Raw genomic sequence first — 16,219 nt, forward strand, 5'->3', positions numbered from 1 at the left:
TTGTAGAAGACAACAGTTCAGTTCCCAACGCTCATAACCATCTGTAACTCCAGCCCCAGGGGTTCTGACACCCTCTTCTGGATTTCCCAGACACTTGCATTCATACCTGAGTGAGCACGAGTGTTCTCGCACACACACACACACACACACACACACACACACACACACTCTATAGACTGGGCTTTGCTTTTCCCAGGCATAGCTAGCTTCTACTTTTAACCTTTACTAGTAAACCACATATCTCTTCACTAAGGAAGAAGCCAAAGATCTGAATTCCTTCCCAGATGACAGAGGGACACAAGGGATTCCCTAGCTTGGGAGTTCCTTAGAATGGGCAAACCTGGGCTGACAGCAGTGGGTGGGCCTTAAGGACAAACAGTCCTGGGAGGTCCCTGCTCGATAGCACATTGAGAGATCTCTGAGGCTGGGGTCTGCTTAAATTATCCTCGTTTCCCAGAGTGACGCAGAGTCATCATTTTCTGTTCCTGGCTGCAGCGCAAACCTTTCATTTGGAGCTGATGGACTGTGTGAAAACAGGAGTACACAGGCCATTCATTCCGAGCTCTGTCAGCCAGGAGAGCAGCATGCCTGGCAGAGGCCATTCAGAGGGAAGCCCTGTGTTCAGCTCACCAAACAGAACCAGTCCTTCAGCCTGAGGATCCCTTGCTTCCCTTCCTCTCCTCTTTCTTCAAGGCCAGCTGTTGTGTTTTCCACCCTTTGATGTAAAGCAGTTCTCATAGGGTGATGTGTTTGTATAATACCCAGACACAAAATCTAATTCTCTCTAGAATCCCCATCTTGCTGTTACAGTAGGAGAGGGGCCCTCCAAGCTGCCAACACAGTTGTCGATTTCAGCAGGGCTCAGGGCACTGGTAGCACACCACCATGTTCTGTACACTCAGAATGCTAACCACTTTTACAGAGGTTTTTGGGGAAGGCATTGCTCAGAAAATCTTACAGTGCATATTCTTTCCAGATGTGAGGGTGAGCTGGCTCCAACATCTGCCACCCAATACATATTTGTAATACTTTATGGCACTTTCTGTTTACAAGGCTGCACTTCTCTGGATGGACAGCCCCTCGTGGGCCAAGACTGTCTTAGGCTGAGCAGATGGAAAACAAGCCAAGGTCTGTAGAATAAATGGACCATGCTCACTAATTGATTTATTAAGTGTGGCAAGGGTCAGGGTTGCTGGAGAAAAATACTCAGTGTGCATTTCTACCTAGGGAATCCTGGGATTTGGAGGTGGTACTCTGAGGTCATCCTCCATTAGCTCACCCTTGGCCTTCTAGGAGAGATGAGAGAATTTGGACACACTCCATTTGGATTTCAGGACTTCAGAGGTTTGGTTAACATTGGAAGGAAACAATGGGAAAGGAGCAAGGACTGAGCGCCAACTGCATACCAGGCATGACACAAGATAATGCTGTCATTATGAGATCTGTATTATCCCTTCTGTTTACACAGGAATAAAGCAGGACTGGCACAAGAACTTCTCCAGAGAAAGGGGTTAGATGAGACCATTTGCACTGGCTTTTCTGACCAGTGATCTCTGTCTCTGTTTCTGTTTCTGTCTCTGTCTCCCCCCCCCATTTCTCTCTCTCTCTCCCTCTCTCTCTCTCTCCCTCTCTCTCTCTCTCCCTGTCTCTTTCTGCCTCTATCTCCCTCTCCTTCCCTCTGTGTGTGTGTGTGTGTGTGTGTGTGTGTGTGTGTGTGTGTGTGTGTGTGTACAGAGAGATACCACAGTACACAAGTGGTGATCAGATAACAAACTCACCTCCCATGTTGTTTGAGACAGCTTGCCGTTCACCATTGCACATCTCAGATGGTCTGGCCTAGCAGCTTCCAGAGGTACACCTGTCTCCTTGCCCATCCTTCCATAGAAACATGTGGGTTGCAAAATCATCGTACTGCACTTTGCTTGATATATGTGCTAAGGATATATGAACATAGGTCCTCAGGCTTTCGCAGCAAACCTTTAACTCACTGAGTCACTTCCCTGCCTCCCCACATGCTTATTCTTACTATATTCTTTTTGAGAATGATATTGAGTTAAATCAGACAGAGATCACTATAATCAAAGTCAGGGAGAGGCTGAGGCTGATGCTAACCAGAAAAGCCATATGTGTGACGTACTTTGAGAGCTTGGGGACAAGAGACCTTTATCTTTGATTTCCAGAAAGTTATGGTTGAGGCATCATAAGTCAGAAGCAATTAGGAAGGCTGGGGAGATGGCCAGTGGGCTAAAGTATTTGCCTCACAGTTCTGAGGGCCTCCGTTTAGGTCCCTAGAAGCTGTGTAAAGGCAAGGGCGGTAGTGAATGTCTCTAATCCCAGTCTGGCTGTGAGAGGTGAATACAAGAGTCTCCTGAAGGTCACAGACTGGCTGGTCTAGTGTATGCAACAGAGAGCAAGAGACCCTGTTTCAAAAAGGCTGAAGGTGAGGTACAATACCCAATGTTGCCCTGTGATCCCCACACAAGTTCAGACACACACATCACACACATATATGCATTATACACATGCCCACCACATATACACATATGCATACACTCATGCACATATGCACATAATGTATATATCACACAGCATTATTAGACATGTTTTATATTTCCTATAATGTTGTTGCTTCAGCTTGAATATCCCATTCAAAAGAGATCTGAGCCACTATATGGGAATAAGTGGACTTTTTTTTTTGCCTTCCTTTTGCTGGTCCTGATTTTAGCTAGAATATTTTCTTTTCCTATTCACATTCAGAAATCTCTTCAAAGATTCTCTAGGGAAACAGCCAAGGACGTTCCCAAACCCCCAAATTTGTGACTGGAAATTTTATCTAAAGTGCTGGCTTTTTCTTGAATCACATTTCCTGAAGCCACAAATTTCCCATTCAGAATTCCCACCAAACACTTACCACTTTATTGCTTAAATTCAAACGTACATGGTCATTCCTGACAAAAATACTCAGTCTGCTTTTCCTCTCTGCCAGGGGAGAATTAAGTCTTATTGAAGTCATTAGCTCTGTAAGTCAGACTGTAGTTCAAGTCTGTGGCTTAGGACAGTTGCAAATGCTACTATGCCATAGACCATTCAGGTCATTCCCCTTTACCAGCTAGTACTTAGCAAAGGCCTTGTTAATTGTGATATTTTCCTAAAATCTACGTCACAGTGGCAAACTGGTGGACCATGTCACCATGTGACATTACCTGGGAGCTATGAATAAATATCTATTCAATACCAAATAAAGCAAACCAACAGCAGATAAGAGAAATGATTACACCCAACTATAGCTTGGTGAGCCAGTCAGTTTATTAGGACTACTTGCAGGACATGGGTGACTCAGAGGCAGTGGTATCACACAAAAGTTCACATAGTTTGGGTGAAGACTCATGAAAGTTCCATTTCTGGAACTCCTTGCACAACTTGCAGACACCTTCACAGGTTAGAGTCTCTTCTTTCCAATAATTTTTTGCTGCCTATATAATTTGAGGAAGAAGTGGCTTTTATGAATCTTATACGTTTCAGGGATTTCCTGGAACTTGTGAGTTGTTTGTTTCCTAAGCCTTAATGACCCTCCCTTCAAGATGCAATGTTTCCATTTTGGAAGGACATTACTTCACAGTGTATGGTCTAGGTCCATCCCACTGGCACATTTCCCTTGGTCACTATCATATTTGGAAGCACTGCCTGACTGCCAAGTCTTGGAAGGTTTCTAAGAAATAATATGAATATTTAGCTTCTCTCAAAAACTTGAACTATAGATCTGGCCAGTTAGAGAAGTGAGGTAGCTACTGCATGCCTGAGCCAATCATACCTCGGGTTTCCATGGTCATTCTTCATTGTCTTGTAGGAAGTCTGTGCCTATCATCTTCAGACTTGTGATCTCGCATCAGTCCTAGACTGTTTATTTTTCTTGAAAATTCACACGCACACACACACACACACACACACACACAGAGAGAGAGAGAGAGAGAGAGAGAGAGAGAGAGAGAGAGAATGCGAGGATGCATAGGACAAAGATCACCATCAGGTATCCCGCAGTCAAATTGTTTTTTTGGTATATCGTCTCTCACTAACCTCACCAAGTCACCTAGGCTGTCTTTCCAGCAAGTCCCAGGGATTCTCTTGTACCTACCTCTCCAGCACTGGTATTTCAGAATGCAACACAACACCACACCCATGTGTGGGTTCTCTGGATCAGCTCAGGGCATTATGTTAATGCTACAGGCGCATTACAGACCAGGTTTTCTCCTCTGCATCCTAATCACATTTTTGACTCGAGATATTTTCAATAATAAACCTTTTAGCTACAGCTATTGCAAGCTGAGATATGCATCTTGTACGTTCTTGTATCTGTCTCCTACCATGAGATGCATATGTGCCTGAGGAAACGGCCCCTCCATTCCCAACACACAGGTGGCATGGAGAGACGAAGCAAGTGAGAAGGTTAGATGCTCAAGCACGCTTGTATTTCAGGGACAGCAGACAACTTTTAAGCCTAAATATATCCCATGAGATTTTCAAAAATGTTTGTGCCCACACAGTATTAAAAAGTAATCCTTGGTTGTTGATATGTGGGCAATTTAAATGTAAGTTTAAATTTAAAGTGAGATTTATTGATGATCTGAAACTCGGGGCTGTTATTGCCAGCCCTAACATAGAACATTGCCTGAAACTTTACATGTCTTCATAACATTTTGTGAAATGCATGAATACAGAAATATATGAATAATTGACAGCTCAGTGGCTTAAGTTGGCTGTGAGTGGCTACGTTTGATAATCTGTGCAATGGAAGAAGAGGATAAGAGAAGAAATGGGAGGGAAGAAGGGAGGAGAACAAGAGGGGAGAGGAGAGTAGGAGAGAGGAGAGGAGAAGAGGGAGAGGAGGAGAGGGAGAGGAGAGTCCCTTGGCATTAGGACAAAGATGGTGCCCTAATTAGAATTCATTTCATAACCAGGGCTCATTTTTGGGCAACCAATTTTGCTTCTGTTTATGTTTCTGTCTTCACATCAAAGCACTGGGTTACGCAAGGTCTGATGCCCTGATCTGAGCCAGCAAAGACTGCTGAGATTTGAACAGGGAATTTTTTAATGCTGGAACAGCACACAGTAACTATGCATCTGGTATTGGGGCAGCTCTTCCTGCCTCTCATCAGCTCTTTAGAGGCAGGCAGAACAGGACTGGTAGGCCTCCGTTTATTTATGGAGAAACGGAGAGGCTAAATGATTTATTCAAGATTGCACAGCTTGGAACTGATAAAGGAGCACTTTGAACTGAGCTTTCTAGCTTCGAGGCCAAGTGCCTTCCACTGGATCGCATTACCTCCCTAAATATGAGCCCTAACTATTCACTAAGCAGAGCCCCTTCCTTAAGCCAGAAAGGATTCACATATGTAAACAAAGGTTCAATCCGCAAGCCTGCCCAGTACCCACCCTTCCTGGCTGTGGATGTCGGCCAATTCTGGCTCTTGCTATGAAAGATTTCGGATAAAGAGCGCATCCCTTTAAATACTTTGTCCAATGTAAAAGACAATCAATTTTACATTCAGTCAGCTTCAAATGCTCTTATTTCACAAAGCTGGCTCCACAGCCGACCAGAAGACTGTAGACAGCATCTAAATTTGGGCTTTAAAATCTGTTTCCAAGTATTAATTTTGAGTGGAAACAATTTTGGTTGAATTCGGGGATTATAAATATTCCCCAAGAGTTTTGGGGCTCTTGGCCGCTGTCTCCAAGTCTCACTCTGGTTTCAACCTAGGGGGCTGTTAGATCAGAAGTAGACAGCCTTGGCATGTAGCTGTTAGATCAGAAGTAGACAGCCTTGGCATGTAGCTGCTCCATGCGCCTGTAGCTGTCTTGAAAACATGATCTAGAAATGTTGATATTATAAATGACCATTTTTTCCAAAATAAGATTTGCAGAGTTGAAAGTGAACTCGGATGCCAAAAAGTCTTCGAAGGACAATTTCCATTCAGGGAGATCCGGTTACCTAGCTCCTAGAAAAGTACAAAGACATTCCTTAGGGCAGCAATCCACACAGTGTTGGAGGGGAAACAATGAGCACTGTGGAGACACAGGATGTGCGAGTCTTTGGATGAACTAACTTCACCCATCCATACAGGAGCCATGGGTAATTTTAAACAGACAGACAACTGAAGAAAGTCTCCCAATGTCACTTACAGTGGGGTGATGCTCCAGGTAAACACAAAAGAGCTTAAGACCAGCTGTGGATAGAAATTCTGGTAGATAGTATGCTAAGGAGGGTTAGTTAAAGATGAGTGAAGCAAGCCAGTTCTGACTTTTTTTTTTAAAGATTTATTTTATGTCTATGAATATACTGTCACTGACTTCTAACACACCAGAAGAAGGTATCAGATCCCATTATGGATGGTTGTGAGCCACCATGTGTTGCTGGGAATTGAACTCAGGACCTCTGGAAGAGCAGTCAGTGCTCTTAACCACTGAGTCCTCTCTCCAGCCACCCAGTTCTGACTTCTAAGGCAGGAGTTCAAATCTAAGTCAAACTTCATGAACATATCGTGGTTGAAATCATGATGGCTGAACTTTTCGTAAGAGGACCTCTTGCTTGGAGGACCTCTGTGTGCCTGTGAACTTAACCAACATGTATGAAAAAATGACCCCAGGGCTGCTGTGTGCGGCCTGTAGCATCATGATTATTGTGTGATGGTGTGGCATTTGAAGTTTGGTGGATGGAAAGAATAAGGCAGAACCTTTAAAGACAGAGATTCAAGAATCCAGCAGCTCAAGATGGAGGGAGAGAGAGGAGCACCCCCAGCAATAAATCCTGGCAGCCAAGTAGGTGATAATGGATGGAATTCTTGCCTATTTTCTCACCTAGAAGGTGAACAATTGGCAGGAACATTGAATCTTATCATAAAGTCTCCCAGGGGAGAACCAACCTGGATACAAGAGGCAGAGCTTAAGGGTCCAAGGTTGGCAGGACAGCAACAGTACTGTAAAGACAATGACTTAATTGGGGGTGTAACTACCAGTGATTGCCACAAATGGAGCTCCAATTGTTCCTTCAGAGGCCTCAGCTGACCACTCAGGCAGCTCTCATTCCTAGGTTGCCCCTTCCCAGTTATCCTTAAGGCACAGGACACAGACTTTTCTGACCATTTCCAGGGGACAACTGAGTTCTGCCAATGTTTATGTCAGCTGGAGGAATGGTTTATTCCACCTTAAATGGGGGTCCAGGATTGGAGCTATACCTGGATCTAGTTCTTTATACCACTGGGGATTTACGTGTCTGACTGGTTGTTACTGGTGACAGGGCATGTTGCAAGATGAATTCTACCAGCAGATGTGGACCATTCTACCCAAAAAGCCAGCCATCAGGATACTCATGGAGGTACAGTCAACACTCCAGTACTGTCTTCTGTGATCTCAATCTACAGTTTTCTTCAAAGAAATGTAGCTGAACTGCCTTGTCTAAAGGTGATAACAAGCGAATGTCTTATCACAGCTAAAATGGAACAATGGATTGTTTCCTACCGCAAGAGAACAACTAGTAAAATAATTAGTTGAAATTTCCTCCTATGCTCATTTTATTGCACTGTGTTATTTTAGAAAGTCTCACTCTTACATTTTGTCGTTAGATATATATTCTATGACATAATTAGTTGAGAGCAAGACTCTCAAAGACCCATGAATCAGAGTCTACTGTTATTAGTCAGAATATTTTATTTGAAGCAAATGTGTTAAGCCTTGTGACACAAGCCTATGTGTAAACTAAAACTGCTTAGGAGAATGACAAGATCAAGACCCAACTGAAAACTTAGCAAGACTCTCTCTCTCAGGAAAGTTTTAGGTGAAAGGGGTATGGAGATAGATAGATAGATAGATAGATAGATAGATAGATAGATAGATAGATAGATAGATAAATGGGATAGATAGATAGATAGATAGATAGATAGATAGATAGATAGATAGATAGATAGATAGATAGATGGGATAGATAGATAGATGGGATAGATAGATAGATAGATAGATAGATAGATAGATAGATAGATAGACAGAGGATGAATAGATGATAAATTATAGACAAATGAAGATAGATAGATGATAGACAGATAGATAATAGACAAATACATACATGCATACATATATCTATACATGCATATATACATGCATAATAGGTAGTTGACTGATAGGAGATGAATACAAAATAGGTAGATCAAACACATTTAAAATTTATTGACAGAGGTTCTCAGCCTCTACTTTCTTGATTTATTTTCATTTTGCTCAGCCTTTTTCCCCTCTAAATATTTATTACCTATGAGCACGTTATACTATCTCCCGTTTTTCTCCACTATGATAGCATGTTGCATGCAGACAGAGACTGTGCCCTGTTTGCTCACAGATACATCCTAAAATCCCAGAATATTCCCTGCACACACTTGTCACTTTGGTATAAGAGCCACTATAGTTCGTGATTAAGACAGAACTGCTCTTCAACTCCTCACGGATGTGCTTACAGCCGAATCTCATCAGAGGACATTTTCTTCATCTCATTTTCTTCAGTCCATCCTCAGAGCAGTCTGGAAATCCCAATCCTAAGCCCACTCAGGACATCCTATGAAGACAGCCTGGTGAGGCTCAGGGGGTACTGCACCATTCATCAAATTCCTAGTCTTTCTTTTGCCATTGTCTTCGTCCCCAAGCTTTGAGTACATGTTAGCATTTGTGAAGGAGGCAGGGGCCTCCCTTATCAGCCAGAGGCAAGGAGGCTGATGCATTCCATATGTTCTGTCTTCTAGGACTTTCTCCCCTACTGTGTTGACATTGCCTTCACTGCCACCAGTGTTGATCAAAGGCCAGATCTCCTGTCAAGAGACATCGGACTGAGTGGAAGATCTCCTTGATACCCTTCTAATAAAGGGTACAAATTCTTCCCAGAGATCCTGGACAGCAAAAACTGTTCCTTTATGGAATGTCACCACCTGGCACAGCCATCTCTCACTTAAGCCAAAGAAAATTCAAACACACCCCAAAACAGCTAGTACACTGTGGAAAGGGAAACTCTAATGGCTTCCTGTTGTAGTTTAAATGTAAAATGTTCCCCCACAGCCTCATGTATTTAAATTGGTGATGCCATTTGGGAAAGCACTGTGATCTTTAGGGTTTGCACCTTGATGGAAGAAGTGCGTCACTGGGGGCGGGCCTTGAGAAGCCCAGCCCGACTTCCTGTTTACTCTACATGATTTGTGACTATGAATGTAATGTGCCAGCTGTCCTCTGGCTCCAGCTGCCACATCCCCTCTGCTGTGATGGAGCATAGGCCCTTGAACTGAATAAACAACCAAGTCCCAACTCACCAAAATCCCTAAGCAGTAAGGACTCGCCCTATAATAATTTCACTAATAAATGTCCATGAAAAATGGTTAAAACCTTCGGGGATATCCAATCTTTTGACATCATGAAATGGTAATGTCATCTACAAATGGTCTGGGTAGGATCTGAAGCTACAGGAGAGCAGAAGATACCTGAGATTCACAATTGCATGTTGGTACAAACCTGCCAAATGACAGGTCTCCAACTTGAGATGGTTTGGCTTACATTTTTCAATTTTATTGTGGTACAAGATTGATGAGCATCCTGTAAGAACTATTCTTCAAATCTTTCATCTGGATCCTTTCTGAGACTAGTCTTTTTATACAGCGAGCCACATTCTACCGTGGACTACTTGTAAGTTGTGATGCTCTGTCAATCATATTGTTACATGCTTTTTGACACAATGGCAGTTTTAATTTATGGATGTTCATGAGGATGTAATTCAGTTCTAAGTCAAAAAGCAGTTTACTTCTTTGACAATATTGTTAATTAAACAGGGAATATGCACTGCAGCTGCCTGCTTTCCTTCCTTTTTCCCCCTCTCCTTCCTTCCTTTTCCTCCTTTTATCTTAAATATCTCCTATATCTTGAAGAGAAAAACATACTCTCAATAAAAAACTACCATCTCCCATAGTTGTATTAGATGCTGGCTTGAGTCAAGACAACAGATTTGCAAGTTGAAGTTGATGTGTTTATGGGCACTCTACTTAAATGTGGCAACGTGCAGTGTCTAATCAGAGAGGAAAGAGAACACTCTCACCATTCCGAGGCCCCTGAAATAGTATTTTAGGCATAATCAGAAGCAAAACTGCCTGGAAGTTATTTATAGGCATGGATAAACATTTGAGAACCTGCAGATACACTAGGGTTTACACTTTTCCCACAAAAGATCAACATTTGTCTAAGTCAACTTGCATGCCTGCTGTGGAGGCATGCAGATGGGAAAATGTTGACATGGTGAACAGAGCCAAGAGGTGTAAGATTTAAGGCCATTATTGCTCACTGTCAAGACCAATGACTCATCAAGGTAGGGGAGATTGGTATAAACACAGAAGCACTATTCCCTGGCAATAGAAGCTCAAGAGAGACCTCTGCCAATTATTTAGGATCTTGGTTATCTGGACGATGCGATTCATTGCTCCTTGGCTGTGATGTCCTTAAAAGAATAGAATTGTGTCCCTCTGAAAAGTGCAGCTCAGACAAGGCTTCTACGCATAACACACACATTTCCCAATACAATGAACTCAAGTAAGGAAGGTGAGAATAGGCATGTTTGCAAACCTCTTGTCTTATGGAAATGCACACATTGTAAGACCCACCAAGACATAACAACAGGATTAATGCTTTCTTAGAAGATGGCTTAGACCACTGCCAGAAATAGCAGAACAAGGTAACACCAGAGACAACCTGATGGCGAGAGACAAGCACAGGAACCCAAACAACAGAAACCAAGACTTCATGGCATCGATGGAGCCCAAAACTCCCACCAAAGCAAACACTGAATATCCAAACACACCAGAGAAGCAAGATCTAGATTTAAAATGACATTTGATCATGATAATGGAGGACTTTAAGAAAGACATAAAGAACTCCCTTAGGGGAATGCAGGAAAACACAAGTAAACAAGTAGAAGCCCTTAGAGAGGAAACACAAAACTCCCTGAAAGAATTACAGGGAAACACAATCAAACAGGTAAAGGAATTGAAAATGGAAATAGAAACAATAAAGAAAGCACAAAGGTAGAAAATCCTGGATATAGAAAACCAAAGGAAGAGACAAGGAGCCATAGATACAAGCATCACCAACAGAATACAAGAGATAGAAGAGAAAATCTCAGGAGCAGAAGATTCCATAGAAATCATCGACACAACTGTCAAAGATAATGTAAAATGGAAAAAGCTACTGAACTAAAACATACAGGAAATCCAGGACACAACGAGAAGATCAAACCTAAGGATAATAGGTATAGAACAGAGTGAAGACTCCCAACTCAAAGGACCAGTAAATAGCTTTAGCAAAATTATAGAAGAAAACTTCCCTAACCTAAAGAAAGAGATGTCCATAAACATACAAGAAGCCTACAGAACTCCAAATAGATAGGACCAGAAAAGAAACTACTCCTGTCACATAATAGTCAAAACACCAAATGCACAAAACAAAGAATGAATATGAAGAGCAGTAAGGGAAAAAGGTCAAGAAACATATAAAGGCAGACCTATCAGAATCACACCAGACTTCTCACCAGAGACTATGAAAGCCAGAAGATCCTGGACAGATGTCATACAGACCCTAAGAGAACACAAATGTGAAGCCAGATTACTATTATCCAGCAAAACTCTCAATTAACATAGATGGAGACACCTAGATATTCCATGACAAAACCAAATTTACACAATATCTTTCTACAAATCCAGCCCTACAAAGGACAATAAATGGTAAAGCCCAACATAAGAAAAGCAAGAAACTAATCGTTTTGCAACAAAACAAAGAGAAGACACGCACACAAATATAATCTCATATCCAAATACGAAGATAACAGGAAACAACAATCACTATTCCTTAATGTCTCTCAACACCAATGGACTCAGTTCTCCCCCCAAAAAGACAAAGATTAACAAACTGGATACATAATGAGGACCCAACATTTTGCTGCCTACAGGAAACACACCTCAGACAAAGAGAGACACTACCTCAGAGTTAAAGTCTGGAAAATAACTTTCCAAGCAAATGGTCTGAAGAAGCAAACTGAAGTAGCCATTCTAATATCGAATAAAATCTATTTTCAACCAAAAGTCATCAAAAAAGATAAGGAAGGGCACTTCTTATTCACCAAAGGGGAAAATCTACCAATCTATGCTCCAAATACAAGGGTACTTACATACATAAAATAAACCTTACTAAAGCTCAAACACACATTGCATCTCACACAATAATAGTTGGAGATTTCAACACCCCACTCTCATCAATGGACAGATCATGGAAACAGAAATTAAACAGAAACATAGACAGACTAACAGAAGTATGAACCAAATGGACTTAACGGATATTTATAGAACATTCTATCCTAAAAAAAAGGATATACCTTCTTCTTACCACCTCATGGTACTTTCTCTAAAATTGACCATATAATTGGCCATAAAACAGGCCTCAACAGATACAAAAAGATAGAAATAATCCCATGTGTCCTATCAGACCACCAAAGGCTAAAGCTGATCTTCAATGACAATAAGGGAAGAACGTCCACATATGCATGGCAGTTGAACAATGCTCTACTCAATGATAACCTGGTCAAGGAAGAAATTAAAGACTTCTTAGAATTTATTGAAAATTAAGGTAAAACATACCCAAACTTATGGGACACAATTAAAGCTGTGCTAAAAGGAAAACTCGTAGCTCTGAGTGCCTGCAGAAAGAAACAGGAGAGAACATATATCAGCAGCTTGACAGCACAACTAAAAGCTCTAGAACAAAAAGAAGCAAATACATCCAGGAGGAGTAGAAGGCAGGAAATAATCAAACTCAGAGCTGAAATCAACCAAGTAGAAACAAAAAAGTACTGTACAAAGAATCAACAGAACCAAAAGCCGGTTCTTTGAGAAAATCAACAAGATAGATAAACCCTTAGCCAGACTAATGAGAGGACACAGAGAGTGTGTCCAAATTAACAAAATCAGAAATGAAAAGGGAGCCATAACAACAGAATCAGAGGAAATTCAAAAAAATCATCAGATCCTACTACAAGAACCTATATTCAACAAAACTTGAAAATCTGGAGGAAATGGACAATTTCCTAGACAGATACCAGGTACCGAAGTTAAATCAGGAACAGATAAACCATTTAAACAATCCCATAACTCCTAAAGAAATAGAAGCAGGCATTAAAAGTCTCCCAACCAAAAAGAGCCCAGGTACAGACAGGTTCAGTGCAGAATTTTATCAGTCCTTCATAGAAGACCTCATACCAATACTATCCAAATTATTCCACAAAATTGAAAAGGATGGAGTGCTACCGAATTCCTTCTATGAAGTCACAATTACTCTTATACTTAAACCACACAAAGATCCAACAAAGAGTGAGAACTTCAGACCAATATCCTTTATGAATATCGAAGCAAAAATACTCAATAAAATTCTTTCAAAATGAATCCAAGAACACATCAAAGCAATCATCCATCATGATCAAGTATGTGTCATGCCAGGCATGCAGGGATGGTTTAATATACAGAAAACCATCAACATAATCCACTATGTAAACAAACTCAAAGATAAAAACCACATGATCATTTCATTAGATGCTGAGAAAGCATTTGACAAAATTCAAAACCCCTTCATGATAAAAGTCCTGAAAAGAACAGGAATTCAAGGCCCATACCTGAACATAGTAAAAGCCATATACAGCAAACCTGTAGCTAACACTAAACTAAATGGAGAGAAACTTGAAGCAATCCCACTAAAATCAGTAACTAGACAAGACTGCCCACTCTCTCCCTACTTATTCAATATAGTTCTCCAAGTCCTAGTCAGAGCAATCAGACAACAAAAAGAGATCAAAAGGATACAGATTGGAAAGGAAGAAGTCAAAATGTCACTATTTGCAGATGCTGTGATAGTATATTTAAGTGATCCCAAAAGTTCCACCAGAGAACTACTAAACCTGATAAACATCTTCAGCAAAGTGACCGGGTATAAAATTAACTCAAATAAATCAGTAGCCTTCCTCTACACAAAAGAGAAACATGCTGAGAAAGAAATTAGGGAAATGATATCCTTAATAATAATCCCAAATAATATAAAATACCTCGGTGTGACTTTAACCAAGCAAGTGAAACATCTGTATGATAAGAACTTCAAGTCTCTGAAGAAAGAAATTGAAGAAGATCTCAGAAGATGGAAAGATCTCCCATGCTCACGAATTGGCAGGATTAATATAGTAAAAATGGCCATTTTACCAAAAGCGACCTACAGATTCAATGCAATCCCCATCAAAATTCCTGTCCAATTCTTCATAGAGTTAGACAGAACAAGTTGCAGATTCATCTGGAATAACAAAAAAACCCAGGATAGCTAAAACTATCCTCAACAATAAAAGGACTTCCAGGGGAAATCACTATCCCTGAACTCAAGCAGTATTACAGAGCAATAGTGATAAAAAATACAAAAAACAAAAAACAAAAAACAAAACAAAACTGTGTGGTATTGGTACAGAGACAGGCAGATAGACCAATAGATTAGAATTGAAGACACAGAAATGAACACACACACCTATGGTCACTTGATTTTTGAGGAAGAAGCCAAAAACATCCAATGGAAAAAAGATAGCATTTTCAGCAAATGGTGCTGGTTCAACTGGAGGTCAGCATGTAGGAGAATGCAGATCAATCCATGCTTATCACCCTGTAAGCTTAAGTCCAAGTGGATCAAGGACTTCCACATCAAACCAGATACACTCAAACTAATAGAAGAAAAAGTGGGGAAGAGTCTCGAATACATGGGCACTGGAGAAAATTTCCTGAACAAAACACCAATGGCTTATGCTCTAATTTCAAGAATCGACAAATGGGATCTAATAAAACTACAAAGCTTCTGTAAGGCAAAGGACGCTGTGGTTAGGACAAAACGGCAACCAACAGATTGGAAAAAGATCTTTACCAATCCTACAACAGATAGAGGGCTTATATCCAAAATATACAAAGAACTCACAAAGTTAGACTGCAGGGAGGCAAATAATCCTAATAAAAATGGGGTTCAGAGCTAAACAAAGAATTCATAGCTGAGGAATGCTGGATGGCTGAGAAACACCTAAAGAAATGTTCAACATCTTTAGTTATAAGGGAAATGCAAATCAAAACAACCCTGAGATTTCACCTCACACAAGTCAGAATGGCTAAGATCAAAAACTCTGGCAACAGCAAATGCTGGCGAGGATGTGGAGAAAGAGGAACACTCCTCCATTGTTGGTGGGATTGCAGACTGGTACAACCATTCTGGAAATCAGTCTGGAGATTCTTCAGAAAATTGGACATTGCACTACTTGAGGATCAAGCTATACCTCTCCTGGGCATATACCCAAAAGATGCTCCAACATACAACAAAGACACGTGCTCCACTATGCTCATAGCAGCCTTATTTATAATAGCCAGAAGCTAGAAAGAACCCAGATGCCCTTTAACAGAGGAATGAATACAGAAAATGTGGAACATCTACACACTGGAATAGTACTCAGCTATCAAAAACAATGACTTTATGAAATTCATAGGCAAATGGATGGAATTGGAAAATATCATCCTGAGTGACGTAACCCAATCACAGAAAAACACACATGGTATGCACTCATTGATAAGTGGATATTAGACCAAATGCTTGAATTGCCCTAGATGCACATAACACATGAAACTGAAGAGGGATGACCAAAATGTGAATGCTTCACTCCTTCTTTAAAAGGGGAACAAGAATACCCTTGGCAGGGAATAGGGAGGCAAAGTTTAAAACAAAGGCAGAAGGAACACCCATTCAGAGCCTGCCCCATATGTGTCCATACATGTACAGCCACCAAACTAGATAAGATGGATGAAGCAAAGAAGTGCGGGGTGACAGGAACTGGATGTAGATTTCTCCTGAGAGACACAGCCAGAATACAGCAAATACATAGGCAAATGCCAGCAGCAAACCACTGAACTGAGAACGGGACCCCTGTTGAATGAATAAGAGAAAGGACTGAAGGAGCTGAAGGGGCTTGAGACCTCATATGAACAACAATGCTAACCAACCAGAGCATCCAGGGACTAAGCCACTATCCAAAGACTATACATGGACTGACCCTGGGCTCCAACCTCATAGGTAGCAATAAATAGTCTAGTAAGAGCACCAG

At 41.1% G+C, this 16,219-nt stretch overlaps 1 long non-coding RNA gene across 1 annotated transcript in view; it reads left to right on the forward strand.

Moving 5' to 3' along the window:
- Positions 1–9,984, forward strand: part of LOC120096233 (uncharacterized) — a 37,371-nt gene extending 27,387 nt beyond the window's left edge. Inside the window, exon 2 of the long non-coding RNA XR_005492414.2 lies at positions 8,778–9,984. This is a non-coding gene — a long non-coding RNA (uncharacterized LOC120096233). The remainder of the gene's footprint in view (positions 1–8,777) is intronic.
- Positions 9,985–16,219: the final 6,235 nt, after the last annotated feature.

The sequence above is a fragment of the Rattus norvegicus genome, chromosome 13 (genome assembly GCF_036323735.1).
Source record: "Rattus norvegicus strain BN/NHsdMcwi chromosome 13, GRCr8, whole genome shotgun sequence".
Lineage (NCBI taxonomy): Eukaryota > Metazoa > Chordata > Mammalia > Rodentia > Muridae > Rattus > Rattus norvegicus.